Source organism: Macaca nemestrina, chromosome 7, assembly GCF_043159975.1.
Source record: "Macaca nemestrina isolate mMacNem1 chromosome 7, mMacNem.hap1, whole genome shotgun sequence".
NCBI lineage: Eukaryota > Metazoa > Chordata > Mammalia > Primates > Cercopithecidae > Macaca > Macaca nemestrina.
This window is the reverse complement of record NC_092131.1, coordinates 100,208,038-100,225,873: the sequence shown is the minus strand read 5'-3', so window position 1 is coordinate 100,225,873 and position 17,836 is coordinate 100,208,038. Positions and strand designations below refer to the sequence as shown.

The 17,836-nt window shown below is 41.8% G+C and overlaps 1 protein-coding gene and 1 long non-coding RNA gene across 4 annotated transcripts in view; one reads left to right on the top strand and one right to left on the bottom strand.

The window, feature by feature from the left end:
* LOC105479331 (synaptic vesicle glycoprotein 2B) overlaps positions 1-17,836 on the top strand; it is a 188,228-nt gene that overhangs the window by 125,487 nt on the left and 44,905 nt on the right. The window lies entirely within an intron of this gene.
* LOC105479330 (uncharacterized) lies at positions 768-11,654 on the bottom strand. Its single transcript, XR_011626127.1, has 4 exons — positions 11,516-11,654; positions 11,236-11,375; positions 10,348-10,419; positions 768-1,080 (listed from the first exon to the last, which is right to left on the bottom strand). It is a non-coding gene; the product is annotated as an uncharacterized lncRNA (long non-coding RNA).

Sequence of the window (17,836 nt, the reverse complement as noted above, 5' to 3'; positions counted from 1 at the left end):
ATACCATTTCTAACCTTTATAATGACCTGCAAGGCAAACATCATTTTCACTGTTTAACAGATGAGAAAACCTAGACTCTAAGAGGGTAAAGTAACTTGTAGAAACTAGTCAGTGACAGATCTAGGATTTGAAAAGTCCAGTTATATCTGACTTCAAAGTCTGTTGCTTCTCCTTTACCTTGCTGTCCCATCCCTGGAAGACGTTTCCAGGTGTGCATTACCCATAAAACCTTAAACAACTTTTATGCAAAATGCATGACTTCAATAAGATGCAAGTGTGAAGTAGGCATTGGCCTCTATCAGGATGCTGGAGTCAGTACCAGCCCATGTCCGTAGGTGAGAGAGGGATGTTGTTTGTGTCCTAGCTAGCGGGTGTAAAAGGCTGGGTGCTGATTTCATTGGAAGGGGAAACTGCAGGGGTCTGCAGTGATCCCTGAGGCTAGACTGTCAGCCTAGAATAGGCTGCCAGAGAGCTGAGTGGTGACATTGCCATCCTTTGTGTCAGGGGCCCAAGAGATGATCCGTCACTAAGTATGGAGCAGAGCAACAGAGCACAAAGAATTTCCCGCATCCCTTCCACCAGCAACGCTATCAGACAGAGAACACTAGGGTCCTCGGTGGAGCTAATGACTGCCGGCTAAAATGACTCTTTGAGGCCGGTGGGTGTAAACTTCCTCTTTATTTTGTAAATCTTAACCACCACTAGCTCAGATGAACTGATTTCACTTTGCAAAGGATTTATTTTAATTTCAGAGAAGAAAGCTGGAAAGTCACAAATATTAGCAGGGATGGAAGAAAGGGGGTGTGATAGAAGGTCCTGGAAATGAAATAGGCTTTGACATGCCCCATGAGGTCCACTGAACAGGCTGGATGTGAACATCCTCTTCTCCGTGTGGGCTGGCCTGGGCTGCCTGAATGTGCGGAGTGTATGCTTTCTATTTCACCACTGGAGATTTTGCTGACTCAGAGGCATTCATCAATCTCTGCTGGGGATGTGCAGAAAATAGTCCAAAGAAGTTTTGTCCTTGCCTTGTTCTCTCTCCCTCACCTCTCTGTGGGTCCTAGAAAGGGGAGTCTTGTCCTTGAAAGGAGACATGATAACAGATTATAAGGTATAAGGCATGAATTACAAAATTATAGTACCATTTAATATTAGAAGCGAAAGAAAGGAAGGAGACCTCCTAGCAGGCCCTTCGTTTCTGACTTGAAGAAACTGAGCCCCAAGGAGACAGTGACTTGGTCAAGGTCACATACTCTCAGATCAGAATCTGGGACTCCTGACTATTGGCACAGAATTCTTTCCCCTCTGCCAAGTTGTCTTGCTGTTTGCTCATTAAGTGATGATTATTTAAACCAATCAGATCGGGGGGGTGGAGCAAGATGGCCGAATAGGAACAGCTCCAGTCGCCAACTCCCAGCGCCAGCGACACAGAAGACCGGTGATTTCTGCATTTTCAACTGAGGTACTGGGTTCATCTCACTGGGGAGTGCCGGACGATCGGTGCTGGTCAGCTGCTGCAGCCCGACCAGCGAGAGCTGAAGCAGGGCGAGGCATCGCCTCACCTGGGAAGCGCAAGGGGGAAGGGAATCCCTTTTCCTAGCCAGGGGAACTGAGACACACAACACCTGGAAAATCGGGTAACTCCCACCCCAATACTGCGCTTTAAGCAAACAGGCACACCAGGAGATCATATCCCACACCTGGCCGGGAGGGTCCCACACCCACGGAGCCTCCCTCATTGCTAGCACAGCAGTCTGTGATCTACCAGCAAGGCAGCAGCGAGTCTGGGGGAGGGGCGCCCGCCATTGCTGAGGCTTAAGTAGGTAAACAAAGCCGCTGGGAAGCTCGAACTGGGTGGAGCTCACAGCAGCTCAGGGAAACCTGCCTGTCTCTGTAGACTCCACCTCTGGGGACAGGGCACAGTAAAATAACAAACGCAGCAGAAAACTCTGCAGACGCAAACGACTCTGTCTGACAGCTTTGAAGAGAGCAGTGGATCTCCCAACACGGAGGCTGAGATCTGAGAAGGGACAGACTCCCTGCTCAAGTGGGTCCCTGACCCCTGAGCAGCCTAACTGGGAGACATCCCCCACTAGGGGCAGTCTGACACCCCACACCTCACAGGGTGGAGTACACCCCTGAGAGGAAGCTTCCAAAGCAAGAATCAGACAGGTACACTCGCTGTTCAGAAATATTCTATCTTCTGCAGCCTCTGCTGCTGATACCCAGGCAAACAGGGTCTGGAGTGGACCTCAAGCAATCTCCAACAGACCTACAGCTGAGGGTCCTGACTGTTAGAAGGAAAACTATCAAACAGGAAGGACACCTACACCAAAACCCCATCAGTACATCACCATCATCAAAGACCAGAGGCAGATAAAACCACAAAGATGGGGAAAAAGCAGGGCAGAAAAGCTGGAAATTCAAAAAATAAGAGCGCATCTCCCCCGGCAAAGGAGCGCAGCTCATCGCCAGCAACGGATCAAAGCTGGACGGAGAATGACTTTGACGAGATGAGAGAAGAAGGCTTCAGTCCATCAAATTTCTCAGAGCTAAAGGAGGAATTACGTACCCAGCGCAAAGAAACTAAAAATCTTGAAAAAAAAGTGGAAGAATTGATGGCTAGAGTAATTAATGCAGAGAAGGTCATAAACGAAATGAAAGAGATGAAAACCACGACACGAGAAATACGTGACAAATGCACAAGCTTCAGTAACCGACTCGATCAATGGAAGAAAGAGTATCAGCGATTGAGGATCAAATGAATGAAATGAAGCGAGAAGAGAAACCAAAAGAAAAAAGAAGAAAAAGAAATGAACAAAGCCTGCAAGAAGTATGGGATTATGTAAAAAGACCAAATCTACGTCTGATTGGGGTGCCTGAAAGTGAGAGGTAAAATGGAACCAAGTTGGAAAACACTCTTCAGGATATCATCCAGGAGAACTTCCCCAACCTAGTAGGGCAGGCCAACATTCAAATCCAGGAAATACAGAGAACGCCACAAAGATACTCCTCGAGAAGAGCAACTCCAAGACACATAATTGCCAGATTCACCAAAGTTGAAATGAAGGAAAAAATCTTAAGGGCAGCCGGAGAGAAAGGTCGGGTTACCCACAAAGGGAAGCCCATCAGACTAACAGCAGATCTCTCGGCAGAAACTCTCCAAGCCAGAAGAGAGTGGGGGCCAATATTCAACATTCTTAAAGAAAAGAATTTTAAACCCAGAATTTCATATCCAGCCAAACTAAGTTTCATAAGTGTAGGAGAAATAAAATCCTTTACAGATAAGCAAATGCTTAGAGATTTTGTCACCACTAGGCCTGCCTTACAAGAGACCCTGAAGGAAGCACTCAACATGGAAAGGAACAACCGGTACCAGCCATTGCAAAAACATGCCAAAATGTAAAGACCATCGAGGCTAGGAAGAAACTGCATCAACTAACGAGCAAAATAACCACTTAATATCATAATGGTAGGATCAAGTTCACACATAACAATCTTAACCTTAAATGTAAATGGACTAAATGCTCCAATTAAAAGACACAGACTGGCAAACTGGATAAAGAGTCAAGACCCATCAGTCTGCTGTATTCAGGAGACCCATCTCACACGCAGAGACATACATAGGCTCAAAATAAAGGGATGGAGGAAGATTTACCAAGCAAATGGAGAACAAAAAAAAGCGGGGGTTGCAATACTAGTCTCTGATAAAACAGACTTTAAACCATCAAAGATCAAAAGAGACAAAAGAAGGCCATTACATAATGGTAAAGGGATCAATTCAACAGGAAGAGCTAACTATCCTAAATATATATGCACCCAATACAGGAGCACCCAGATTCATCAAGCAAGTCCTTAGAGACTTACAAAGAGACTTAGACTCCCATACAATAATAATGGGAGACTTCAACACTCCACTGTCAACATTAGACAGATCAACGAGACAGAAAGTTAACAAGGATATCCAGGAGTTGAACTCATCTCTGCAGCAAGCAGACCTAATAGACATCAATAGAACTCTCCACCCCAAATCAACAGAATATACATTCTTCTCAGCACCACATCGTACTTACTCCAAAATTGACCACGTAATTGGAAGTAAAGCACTCCTCAGCAAATGTACAAGAACAGAAATTATAACAAACTGTCTCTCAGACCACAGTGCAATCAAACTAGAACTCAGGACTAAGAAACTCAATCAAAACCGCTCAACTACATGGAAACTGAACAACCTGCTCCTGAATGACTACTGGGTACATCACGAAATGAAGGCAGAAATAAAGATGTTCTTTGAAACCAATGAGAACAAAGATACAACATACCAGAATCTCTGGGACACATTTAAAGCAGTGTGTAGAGGGAAATTTATAGCACTAAATGCCCACAAGAGAAAGCAGGAAAGATCTAAAATTGACACTCTAACATCGCAATTAAAAGAACTAGAGAAGCAAGAGCAAACACATTCGAAAGCTAGCAGAAGGCAAGAAATAACTAAGATCAGAGCAGAACTGAAGGAGATAGAGACACAAAAAACCCTCCAAAAAAATCAATGAATCCAGGAGTTGGTTTTTTGAAAAGATCAACAAAATTGACAGACCACTAGCAAGACTAATAAAGAAGAAAAGAGAGAAGAATCAAATCGACGCAATTAAAAATGATAAAGGGGATATCACCACCGACCCCACAGAAATACAAACTACCATCAGAGAATACTATAAACACCTCTACGCAAATAAACTGGAAAATCTAGAAGAAATGGATAATTTCCTGGACACTTACACTCTTTCAAGACTAAGCCAGGAAGAAGTTGAATCCCTGAATAGACCAATAGCAGGCTCTGAAATTGAGGCAATAATTAATAGCCTACCAACCAAAAAAAGTCCAGGACCAGATGGATTCACAGCTGAATTCTACCAGAGGTACAAGGAGGAGTTGGTACCATTCCTTCTGAAACTATTCCAATCAATAGAAAAAGAGGGAATCTTCCCTAACTCATTTTATGAGGCCAACATCATCCTGATACCAAAGCCTGGCAGAGACACAACAAAAAAAGAGAATTTTAGACCAATATCCCTGATGAACATCGATGCAAAAATCCTCAATAAAGTACTGGCAAACCGGATTCAGCAACACATCAAAAAGCTTATCCACCATGATCAAGTGGGCTTCATCCCTGGGATGCAAGGCTGGTTCAACATTCGCAAATCAATAAACATAATCCAGCATATAAACAGAACCAAAGACAAGAACCACATGATTATCTCAATAGATGCAGAAAAGGCTTTTGACAAAATTCAACAGCCCTTCATGCTAAAAACGCTCAATAAATTCGGTATTGATGGAACGTACCTCAAAATAATAAGAGCTATCTATGGCAAACCCACAGCCAATATCATACTGAATGGGCAAAAACTGGAAAAATTCCCTTTGAAAACTGGCACAAGACAGGGATGCCCTCTCTCACCACTCCTATTCAACATAGTGTTGGAAGTTCTGGCTAGGGCAATTAGGCAAGAGAAAGAAATAAAGTGTATTCAGTTAGGAAAAGAAGAAGTCAAACTGTCCCTGTTTGCAGATGACATGATTGTATATTTAGAAAACCCCATTGTCTCAGCCCAAAATCTCCTTAAGCTGATAAGCAACTTCAGCAAAGTCTCAGGATACAAAATTAATGTGCAAAAATTCACAAGCATTCTTATACACCAGTAACAGACAAACAGAGAGCCAAATCAGGAATGAACTTCCATTCACAATTGCTTCAAAGAGAATAAAATACCTAGGAATCCAACTTACAAGGGATGTAAAGGACCTCTTCAAGGAGAACTACAAACCACTGCTCAGTGAAATAAAAGAGGACACAAACAAATGGAAGAACATACCATGCTCATGGATAGGAAGAATCAATATCGTGAAAATGGCCATACTGCCCAAGGTAATTTATAGATTCAATGCCATCCCCATCAAGCTACCAATGAGTTTCTTCACAGAATTGGAAAAAACTGCTTTAAAGTTCATATGGAACCAAAAAAGAGCCCGCATCTCCAAGACAATCCTAAGTCAAAAGAACAAAGCTGGAGGCATCACGCTACCTGACTTCAAACTATACTACAAGGCTACAGTAACCAAAACAGCATGGTACTGGTACCAAAACAGAGATATAGACCAATGGAACAGAACAGAGTCCTCAGAAATAATACCACACATCTACAGCCATCTGATCTTTGACAAACCTGAGAGAAACAAGAAATGGGGAAAGGACTCCCTATTTAATAAATGGTGCTGGGAAAATTGGCTAGCCATAAGTAGAAAGCTGAAACTGGATCCTTTCCTTACTCCTTATACGAAAATTAATTCAAGATGGATTAGAGACTTAAATGTTAGACCTAATACCATAAAAATCCTAGAGGAAAACCTAGGTAGTACCATTCAGGACATAGGCATGGGCAAAGACTTCATGCCTAAAACAGCAAAAGCAACAGCAGCAAAAGCCAAAATTGACAAATGGGATCTCATTAAACTAAAGAGCTTCTGCACAGCAAAAGAAACTACCCTCAGAGTGAACAGGCAACCTACAGAATGGCAGAACATTTTTGCAATCTACTCATCTGACAAAGGGCTAATATCCAGAACCTACAAAGAACTCAAACAAATTTACAAGAAAAAAACAAACAACCCCATCAAAAAGTGGGCAAAGGATATAAACAGACATTTCTCAAAAGAAGACATTCATACAGCCAACAGACACATGAAAAAATGCTCATCATCACTGGCCATCAGAGAAATGCAAATCAAAACCACAATGAGATACCATCTCACACCAGTTAGAATGGCGATCATTAAAAAGTCAGGAAACAACAGGTGCTGGAGAGGATGTGGAGAAATAGGAACACTTTTACACTGTTGGTGGGATTGTAAACTAGTTCAACCATTATGGAAAACAGTATGGCGATTCCTCAAGGATCTAGAACTAGATGTACCATATGACCCAGCCATCCCATTACTGGGTATATACCCAAAGGATTATAAATTATGCTGCTATAAAGACACATGCACACGTATGTTTATTGCGGCACTATTCACAATAGCAAAGACTTGGAATCAACCCAAATGTCCATCAGTGACAGATTGGATTAAGAAAATGTGGCACATATACACCATGGAATACTATGCAGCCATAAAAAAGGATGAGTTTGTGTCCTTTGTAGGGACATGGATGCAGCTGGAAACCATCATTCTTAGCAAACTATCACAAGAACAGAAAATCAAACACTGCATGTTCTCACTCATAGGTGGGAACTGAACAATGAGATCACTCGGACTCAGGAAGGGGAACATCACACACCGGGGCCTATCATGGGGAGGGGGGAGGGGGGAGGGGTGAGGGATTGCATTGGGAATTATACCTGATGTAAATGACGAGTTGATGGGTGCAGCACACCAACAAGGCACAAGTATACATATGTAACAAACCTGCACGTTATGCACATGTACCCTACAACTTAAAGTATAATAATAATAAATAAATTTAAAAACAAACAAACAAACAAAAAAAAACCAAAAAAAACCCAATCAGATCATCTTTCATTAGCATGGTTTCTTTTTTAGGAGGCAGCATGTATATAGGGTGCATTTGACTTCTGGTAACAATAGCTTTGAATCATGAAGATACTCATTATTTATTGACCAAGAGTTTTCAAAGTAGGTAGTACCAGAGTTGGTTCAATGACTCACTGATGTCAGGGCATGAGGTTGGCATGTCTGCAATTCTCTTTACGTTCCCTTGAGGTCACAAGATGGCCACCATAGCTCTAAGCTCTATGTCCCCCAATAATGACTTTCCAATCATTTGGCAGGTGTCCACCAAGTCTTATGGCTTGCCTAGATTAATTACTGGCAAGAAGAAGTGGATGAAGATGACCATCTTAAATTAACTATGATTGATCCCCTAGAGTTGAGTGTGTCTTGGGAGGCAATCTCTCTGAACACATTTAATACGTGAACAAAAGTCAGGGTTCCCTTAGCAAGGAAGAAGAGGGAAAAAGGCTGTTGGGAACGTGACCAGCAGAGTCTATCACAGGCATAAGGTTTTTAAAGGTAGGCTGTTTGACTTCTTATCTTGGCTACATCACTAACCCTATCATCTTACACAAGTCACTTAACCTCCCTAACCTTGGTTTCTTAATCTGAGATTAAAATATATTAGTACCTGCCTTCAGAAGCATTGTGAGGATTAAATAAGATAAAGCACATAAAGGACTCATCACAGTCCTGGCACACAGTTAGGATCCAGTAAATATGAGCTTGTATTTGTATATTTTTAATTTTTCCTTTATTCAATAGCTCCTTAAAGAGTCAACTTACTCACGGGCTTGTTTACTGATGAACAAGAGGTGTAAGTCCCTCCTGTCCCATCATGGAGCCAACATTTTAGTAAAGAAAAAGCCAAAAAACAAAACAAAACAAAACAAAACAAAAAACTAGATGGCTCTCTCTGACTTCCATTTTTCCACTGCCAGAAGTAAGAAGATTCTAGAATTCAATGTATTCTTGGTAGGCTTCCCAGTTTTTCTCCCCAGTACTACCAGCCTTGCCACCAAGATCAGGACTAATTTCATTATGCTCTTTATCCCTGTATGTCAATCACCGTGAGAGGTTCATGTCTGCCAGGACACCCCTTACCACCCACATTTGCATTCCCCTATGGCACTGTACATGCCTCCATTCCCCTATGTTTCCCCCTTCTCCTCTGAGGATGTTAATTAGCCCTGCAGCCTTAGATGCAAAAATTAGCTCTTTGCCCCATTACAGCCTCCACTCTTGTACCATTGCTCTTTCTTGCTCCCCCTGGACATTTCCAGGCCATTCTCCCTCTCTCCTCACTAAAAGATCTCATATTCGAATCTCTTGTCATCAGAGACTATCACTTACTACACATTCTGGTTGCAGTCATCCACTGACCCCTGGGCCATGTGTTCTCATTCCTGGAGAATTTTAGTTCCAGGTTCATCACTGTCACATTCCAACCGTATTTCTATTATTGTCCTTGGAGATTTTAATAAGTGATTTCCATTATCCTGGTCTGTCATTTCCTTAAAGTCCTCTCCAATCTTTAGCCTTTTAATCTCTTATTACCCCCTTGTTCTCACCACATTCCTCACTGAGCTTAATGTCCATGTCCATAATCACAGTCACTTCCTGTGCACATCACCAGCTTCCTTGCACCTCTCTTACTCTGCTGTGTTCCCCACCCCTGGTTGCATCCAACTTTTCTTCTGTCTGTCCCTAAACCCTGTTGCTGCATATGGGTGGTCAGGAACACAGAACATACAATGTTGCCCACTGGCCTCACTAAACTCATGAGCCAGAGCCTCCAGAAGATCCTCTGTGCTGCCAGCCATCATCCTTCATTTCCCTCATCCCTTCACTCTCTCCTCGATAGTTATTTTGTGTCTTATCTACTATTTTCCAATTTCCAGCATCTCTTCCTCATCTTCACTCTCGGATTAATAAACTCAGTTCCTCCTGAACTTAGAACAACAGAAGCAACCAGAGAAGAATTTCCACAGCTCCTGCTATCACACCTACCTTCCTCGCTGCCTCTGTGCTGACCCTGTATTCTTGTAACCGTGGAGGAGCTGTAAGGCTCACTGGTCTCCCTGTATCCCATCCCCTCTCACCTCCCCAGAACATCACTTTTGCAATCCTTTTCCTCATCATTTTGCAACTCCTCTTCATCAATATTTTTCTCTCTATGGAATCATTCCCACCAGCACACCACACATTTCTTCAGTCTTGATCTCACGTATGTCTTTTCTATTCCCTTTCTGGTAAAATTAACTGAACCCAGTTCCTCACTTCCTCTTCTCACTTGAACCCTCTTTCAGTAGGATGAATGAGTGAGGACATTGCATCTTTAAGCAGGAGTTAATCCTTCCCTCTTCAGAAACCTGTTCTTGTCTAGATCACTCCTGGCCTCACTGACTCAGTTCAGCCGTCAGCTCTCATCCTCAGCTTATTCACCTATTTACAGCAACTGCAACTGGTGACCACTCTCTCCTTCTTGATGCACTTTCTTTATTGGACATCTAAGCTACCTCTGTCTCATCGTTTTCCAGCTGCCCATTGGCTGCTCCTTCTTGTTCTCCATCACTGGTCTCTCTTCATCTTCCTGGCCTTTAAATGTTGGAATGTCTCAGTGCTCAGTCCTTGAATTTCTTGTGTATTGCCACTCACTTCTTCAGGGATCATGTTCATTGTCTGCTTTCATTACCACCCTTCCTCTAGACACCACCTTTAAAATGCACCCAGAATCCAGCCACTTCTTACCACTTTCCTCTACCTACCCACCTGGTCCAAGTCATCAGTGTCATTCACTTGAAACACACGTGGTGGCCTGCTAACTGGTCTTTACGATTCCACCTGTTGGAGAGAGAGGCTGTTGAGGATGGATGGTCAGTGAAGGCCTCTTTAAGATTTTGCCTGAAATATGAGAAGGAGCCAGCCATACAAAGATGTGAACAAAGAACATTCTAGATAGAGGAAAGAGCAGTGTGAAGACTCTGAAGTGGGAGAGAGCATAGGACATCAGTATCCAGGGGTTGCTCAATACTTGATAAAAGGGTCAATAGCAGATTAACAGTAACTGTCATAGGATTAAGAGATTTGACCCCGGAGTTGCCTATTTTTTTTTTTAATATGAATACTTATTTTCTAAACATACTATTCAAGCCTGCACAAATCTCTGTCACACAGGGTTCTCAAATAGTAGGTGAGACTACTGTTTGGCTAGTAGTGTTTTAAAACTCAGAGATTTTATTTAGCAATCTAGATTTCTGGTTCTTTTTGAAACCGTAGGAATAGGGTCTATCTTCTGTAACGTAGCAGTTGGCTGAAGTTAGGTGGTGGCTGCTCCCTTTAGATGGACATGTATTCCTCAGTCACCACACTCCCTATTAGGGATGCCTGGAAGTATCACCCATTTGTATAACCTGCCTGGGCCCTGTTGGCTTCTGCTTTTGCCCTCTTGTGAGACCCCTGGACTACTCCTATATCTCATCAGACACAATATTCCACTCTCTAGAAATGACCACAACTTGGTCTTAAGTGAAATGGCAGAGGCATCACTGAGCCTCATTGGGTTATGATCCTATTTGAGATGCCCACAGTGCCCAGGAGAGCTATTAGAGATGTCATACCTCCACTGGCCCAGATGACACCTCCTCTCACCCGTCTTACCTGGAGTCATTCTGGATAGGAGGTACCAAAAGGGAAGCGGCTTTTCTGAAACATCTCTAGTGTAGTGGTATGCAAACAAGGCAATTTCAGTGTTCTTGCAGTATCCTCAGGGAATCTTTCTTAATGCCTCTTCTTTTTAGCTTGAGAGAAGATTAAGGAAAGTGACAGATACTCGTTTGCCCCAAGGCTAGGGTGAGCCCCAGTCAGAAACCTCCCTAGTGTCTTAAATCCTTTCTGTTGCAGCTGCTTCCACTGTGGCTGTGGATATGTCTCTACTCACCAAAGACACAGCCAGGACCCTGAGGTCTGGGTCTCCTCATTGCTCACTGCTTGGCCCAGAATGTTGTCTCATGGTTTCATCTTGGCTATCCATCTCCTGTGATGATAAAGTATCTAGGCTGCCAGGCAAAGTCTTCAGTTTCTCCTGTATATAGTTGGAGAGAGAACCTCTTCCTGATTTAAGGCTCTGTCCTTACACAATGTTGCTGAAGCAAGGGGCTTCTGTCTCTCAGACTCTCCGATCTGCCTATAGACCCTCACCTCTGGGCCTATTAGACACATTCAGAATCTAGAACTTCCAGGAGGGGTGGTTTTGCTCTTCTGCTGTGCTGTGGTTTGCCCTGAGCTGAGAGGCCAGGGCGAGTGAGAATGTTGCATCCTCAGGCAGAGTGACAAATGCCTCACCCCAACCCTGCTGTCCTTGAAGAGCATTGGTGTATCTTTCCTCATGGGCTATGTCATAATTTGGGGCATTGGTGACTCACTCAACTATAATCCTAGGTTCTTTCATCAGATATTGGGAAAGTTTACTTACACTTTAATAATTGTGGTCAGAGAGGAAATCTCTTAACCTCAGTTTCTTCATCTGTTAAATGAAGCCATTAGTACCTCCCTCACAAGGTTGGAATGACAAATTGAAATTATTAGACATGTGACCTATCATACTATCTTACATATGGCAGGAGATCAACAAATGCTAATTCTTTTGTCCCTTCATTTCTCCTCTACACATTTGTATCCAAATATCTTATGTGACATTTAGGAAACAGTTCCAACTACCAAGAGAATGGATGAGTTAACCCACTTCTGAAGATTCATTCACTTGAGTTTACTGGACCCATAAAAGACTAGAAAAGTCTAACATGGTGATTCTAGATTAGTTTCCACTAGATGACGTGTTCAAGCCAAACCTTTTTGACCCAAAATAAAGTGTTTACTCATCCAGAAGTTTCCAAGCATCCAGATGCCACATAAACAAAGCACCTGACTGACTTACCCAATGCGTCTTATTTCATAGGGTGTGCAAATGGATACCCTGATGTTCCTCCATGATTTAATACCAAAGTGAGAGTTCTTTGTGGGATTCCCATATATGTTAAAACATTTATCACATTTACCACTTTGAGGGACTGTGAACCCCACGTGCTAGTCCAAGAGAATATTACCCTCCAAGGGGGGTATATTTGGTTGAGTAATAAATAAATGGAATGGAAATGACAGGAATTACTTTTTAGAGATGTTATTATAGATGGAATGGAGATGGTTTAGTTGGAAGATGCTGATTTTTATCCCTGGGAAGCATATGCATAGTCAAATAAATATTTGAGTCGCTGCAGGAAAAAGAAGCTCATAATCCTCTCAGGATAATGAATGCATTTAATTTCTACATATTCAAGCAAGAAAAAGGCTAGAAGTGTCTTCTTTGTCTTTGGTTAATTGCTAAATAAAGAAGCTCACCCACGCAGGGCCTCTGCTTTCATGTCACCATGGTAAGCCAGTGTGGTCTGATAGTACATCTTATCCTGCTGCCTCTGGTGTGGAGAGGAAATACTCTGTCGGTGTGAAAAGCATCTCTAAAGCTGGAAAGAGGTTTCTGATATCTGCCAGCTCTCTGGAGGGATATTTGGCATTGTGTCTCAAGAGCCACAAACTTGTTGATCTCCTTCGATCTCATGATTCAATTTCTTGGAATCTATTCTGAACAAATAACTAGAAACACCAACAAAGACATATACAAAAAATATTATTTGCTGAGTTGTTTATTAAGTGAAAAGCTAGACTACGAAGCTTTCAATAGAAAAAGGTTTCTATCATGTAAATACAGTATGTAGTTATACACATACGAATACAAATACAAAAATAAAGGCTGCTAACAGCTGTCTCTGAGTGGTGGTATGATGGGTAGATTTTTGCTTTACCTTTTATACGTTTTGGGGGATATTCTTCAGATTTTCCTACAGTGAATAGGAATTACTTTTATATTATTTTATGTGTTGAACAAATATTAATGGAGTACCCACTACGTGTACACCTCTGTGCTAGAGAAACAGTGGCGAACTCTGCTCAAGCAAAATCAACATGGTCCCTTCCTCTAGGAGTTTACAGTCACAGGAGTTTGGCAAATATCAAACAAATAAATATACAATATCAACTAGAGACATGCGATACAAAGGAAAAGCAATGGTACACTGCCAAAAGACTATGAGGGGCAACTGAAATTTGGAACAGGAACCAACAAACTATGGCCTACAAACCTGTGACCTATTTTTTATTTTTTATTTTTTTTACATTCGTAAAGGGCTGTAAACTTAGGAATAATAAGATGATGTGACAGAGACCATAGAAGATTGGCAAAGTACATTTTACAAGTAAAATATCTATGCTCTATCCCTTTATAGAAAAAGTTAGTGGAGCCTTAGTTTGGAACATCAGGGATGCCTTTCTAAGGAGATAAAATTTAACGTGGGAACTGAAGAAATCTGAGTTAGCAAAAAAAAAAAAAAAAATTCCCCCCCTTCAAAGTCTTGTTAGAGGAAACTTCAAAAATATTTTTCAAAAAAGCTTTTTATTGGAACCTGGCTCCTTCTCCAGGTAAGGCGAGAGGGAGGTACATTTAAAGGGCATACTACTAAAAATAAGTTTCCTCTGCTATTCTGTATCCTCTTTCCTCATATTCCTTCCGTATATGATTGACTTGTTTTTAAAATATCACCATCTTATTTTTATTTTTCTAATCCTGTGGCTTTCCAGGGTCCTAATTTTAAGTTGTACTGCTAATAATATCAATAGCAGCTTTTATTAATTGTGCATTTACTTTGGTGCCAGGCATTTTGCTAGATACTTTAAATCCACTCTCCTGTATAATCCTAACAACTGCGAAGATGAGCACTGAATTTTACAAAGATGTGATAATGGTCAGAGAGGCTGAATGGGCAGCCCACAGTCATGCTGTGGTAATCATGGAGCCAGGACCATGGTCCAGATGTCTCAGTCTCAGAATTGGGATCTTTCTTGCCTGATGCCTGTCACTGCAGGCTCCTCCCTCTTCCAAGGAGGGGTATTCTATTTCCTTTGTTGTGTTACCACCAACTAAAAGTCTCTTCCACTCCGCTACATCCCTCCTCCTTTCAATCTCCTCCTCCTCCTCTTCCTCCTCCTCCTCCTCCTCCTCCTCCTCCTCCTCCTCTACTCTGCAAGTAGCAATCCTGGTTTTCAATTTCCTCAAAAATCTCAGTATATTAGGGTCATTTCCCTAATATGCCACTGAGCTTGCTGAGTGAAATTGAAGGATGATTGAATTTCTAGCTTTCTAACTAGTTCCTTATCTGCTTCACACTAAAGTAATTTTTGATAACTCCACTGCACTCTAATTTTCCAAATGTATTTTTAAAATTTCTTTTGCTAAAGACAGATTTTAAATGAATCTAATAACATAACCATTCCAGAGACATTGTTAATTTGGTATTTCCCTTCCCTGGTGATAGGCTCATTTTTCCTTCATTCTTCCTTTTCCTAGACTTCAAAGACAGCATTTGAAAAGCTCTTCTTATTCTCTCTGGTACCTCCATGGCCTTGGACAGTGAGGTTTAGTAGTGAAAGCACCAGGCCTGGAACCAGGAGACCAGAAATGCAGTGCCAGCAGGTCTTCGGCCAGCATTGAGGTTCTGGGCAAGTTATAGACCCTTTCTGGGGCTCAGCCTCCTCGTCTGGTAAAATTAAGGGGTTGAATTCAACATCTGACTAGTTCTAAAGTTTTTCAATTTGTCTAGGTGTCTAGATCAGTCATGGGATAGTCAGGAGACAGAAATCATACCAGTTATTTGAAGAGAGAGATTTTAATGTAAAAATTATTAACAGGGCGGGTTGAAATGCTTTTGAAAAGTATCACTGAGGTAGTACATGCAGGGAGAAGCTGCCTCCCCTAGGGCTTGGAGAATAAAGGAAAGAGATTGGAATGATTATAACTTAGAATCTTGAAAAGGGGTTCCATGAAGCTGCAACTCAGCCCTCTGAAGAGAGGCCCTGGCTGGCAGTTGCTGGTGTTGGAGAGGAGAATGAAGTGCAGTGTGGCTTCTGCTAATTGGATGCAGCTGCTGTCTGGAAAGGAATTGCGGCAGTCAGGGTGAAATTACAGGAACAGAAAGGACAGGTCCTTTCTTCCTTCCCCAGCCTTGAAGCCTCCCTCTAGCGCCCTCTGTTGGCAGAGCCTAGCAGAGAGTGGCTGGGATTTGTGAACCAAGTAAGGTCTAGACGGGTGGCTTTGGAGCTGAGAGACAATAACTTCATAGCTGCACAGTGTTCATTGCTAAGATTGCAAACTGGTAGGCTAGAAGCCACTTTTTTGTTAATGAGATCTTTATTATTGTTATTTGATTCTTTTTAAATTGACTTATCATAGTTGTACCTGTTTTGGAGCACCTGTGATATTTTGATCCATGTGTACAATGTCATAAAGATGCTTTGTATGGCTGTAAGTAGTCTAATCAAACATTTGTGTCTGAGTTTATGTTTTTAATCTGAATATCTTCTTCCTGGGAAATCCACAGTACTTAATCTTTCATTATTTACATTTTAAAAAAATTAATGTAAAATTAATGAATGGGAAGGCAACTTGGAGATCATCTCTAGTTCAGTAATCAGTTTATAAATGAGGTGATTAATACCCTCAGAAAGTGAGAGGTTTTGCTCCCAAATTGTACAACTAGTGAATGAGATCTTTGGGTTCTAAGGCCTGGATTCTCATCACTGTTTACTGTTTACAGGAGGACAGATGTGCTCTAGCCTCTTGCTACTCAAAATGTGGTCCCCAGACCAGCAGCACTGGCCTCAGCTGGCAGCTTGTTAGAGATGCAGAATCCCAGGGCCCGTTCTCGGGCCTGCTGCATCAGAATATGATTTTGACAAGATCCCCAGGTGATTTATGTGCACAGTAAAGTTTGAGAAGTGCTGAAGATAGCTTTATTGAAGTAAAAGAAAAAACAGACTTTTATTGGATGCTAGTGCTTTTCTCTAGGGTGGAATCAGGGTATGGGCTATAGAGACTAGCTCTCAGCAAATCTCTGGACCACTCCTCTTAAGTCTCTTTTCGCTCTTCCTGCTTTCAATTTATAGGCCCATACACATACATGCAAACACCCATGTGCACACACACAATCACACATGCATGCATCCATACATCTACATTTTCACACACACACACACACACACACACACACACACACACACACACACACACACGTTTATGATCTGGCTTCTGTCCTACCCTCTAGCCTGAACCCTCATCAGGTTCCCCTACATGAACTATGCTGTACTCATGCTAGGCCACTTACAAGAAGTTGCCCAAACATATCAGACTTCCTTTTTGCCTCAGTCACCAAATGGAAATCAGACTAAATTCTGTTTGTCTTTCAAGAACAGCTCAACGTCTTTCTCTTGGAAGTCTTCCCACATTGAGTGAATTATATCCAAGGTTTGCTCTTCTTCTGGGTTTTAATAATACCTGACAGATATCTTTATTGGGCACCTTTTTTCTCACTCAGAGATAATCTTACATTTTATTGTTTATCTCCTTGAAAGGATGGAACCATTCCTCACTTGGCAAGCAATACTGGGGGTGAGCAGATGAAGAAAGAATGGACTAACGTAGAGCGAAGGAATCTAACCAACGCTATCTATAAAGAGCAGCAAAGTGTAATAGTTAAAGCAACGAGCTGGTTTTTTGAAAAGATAAGCAAAACTGACAAACTTTTAGCTAGACTAAGGAAAAAGAAGGCTCAAATAAAATCAGAAATGAAAGAGAAGACATTACAACTGATACCACAGAAATATGAAGGATCACAGATACTATTATGAAAAGTTACACACAACAAGTTGTGTAATCTGGAAGAAATGCATACATACCTAGAAACATGCAATCCACCAAGACTCAATTGTGAAGAAATAGAAAATCTTAACAAACCAGTAATGACTAAAGAGATTGAATTAGTAACCAAAAACCTCTCAACAAAGAAAAGCCTAGGACCTGCTGGCTTTACTGTTGAATTCTACCAAACATTTAAAGAATAATTAATGCCAAGCTTTCTCAAACTCTTCCAGAACATTGAAGGGGAAGGAATATTACAAACTCATTTTACAAGTCCAGCATTACTCTGATACCAAAGCCAGAGAAGAACACTACAAGGAAAGAAAATTACAGGTCAATATTCCTGATGGACACAGATGCAATAATCTTCTACAAAATACTAGCAAATTAAATTCAGCAGCACATTAAAAGGATCATACACCACGATCAAGTGAGATTTGTGCCTGGCATGAACAGATG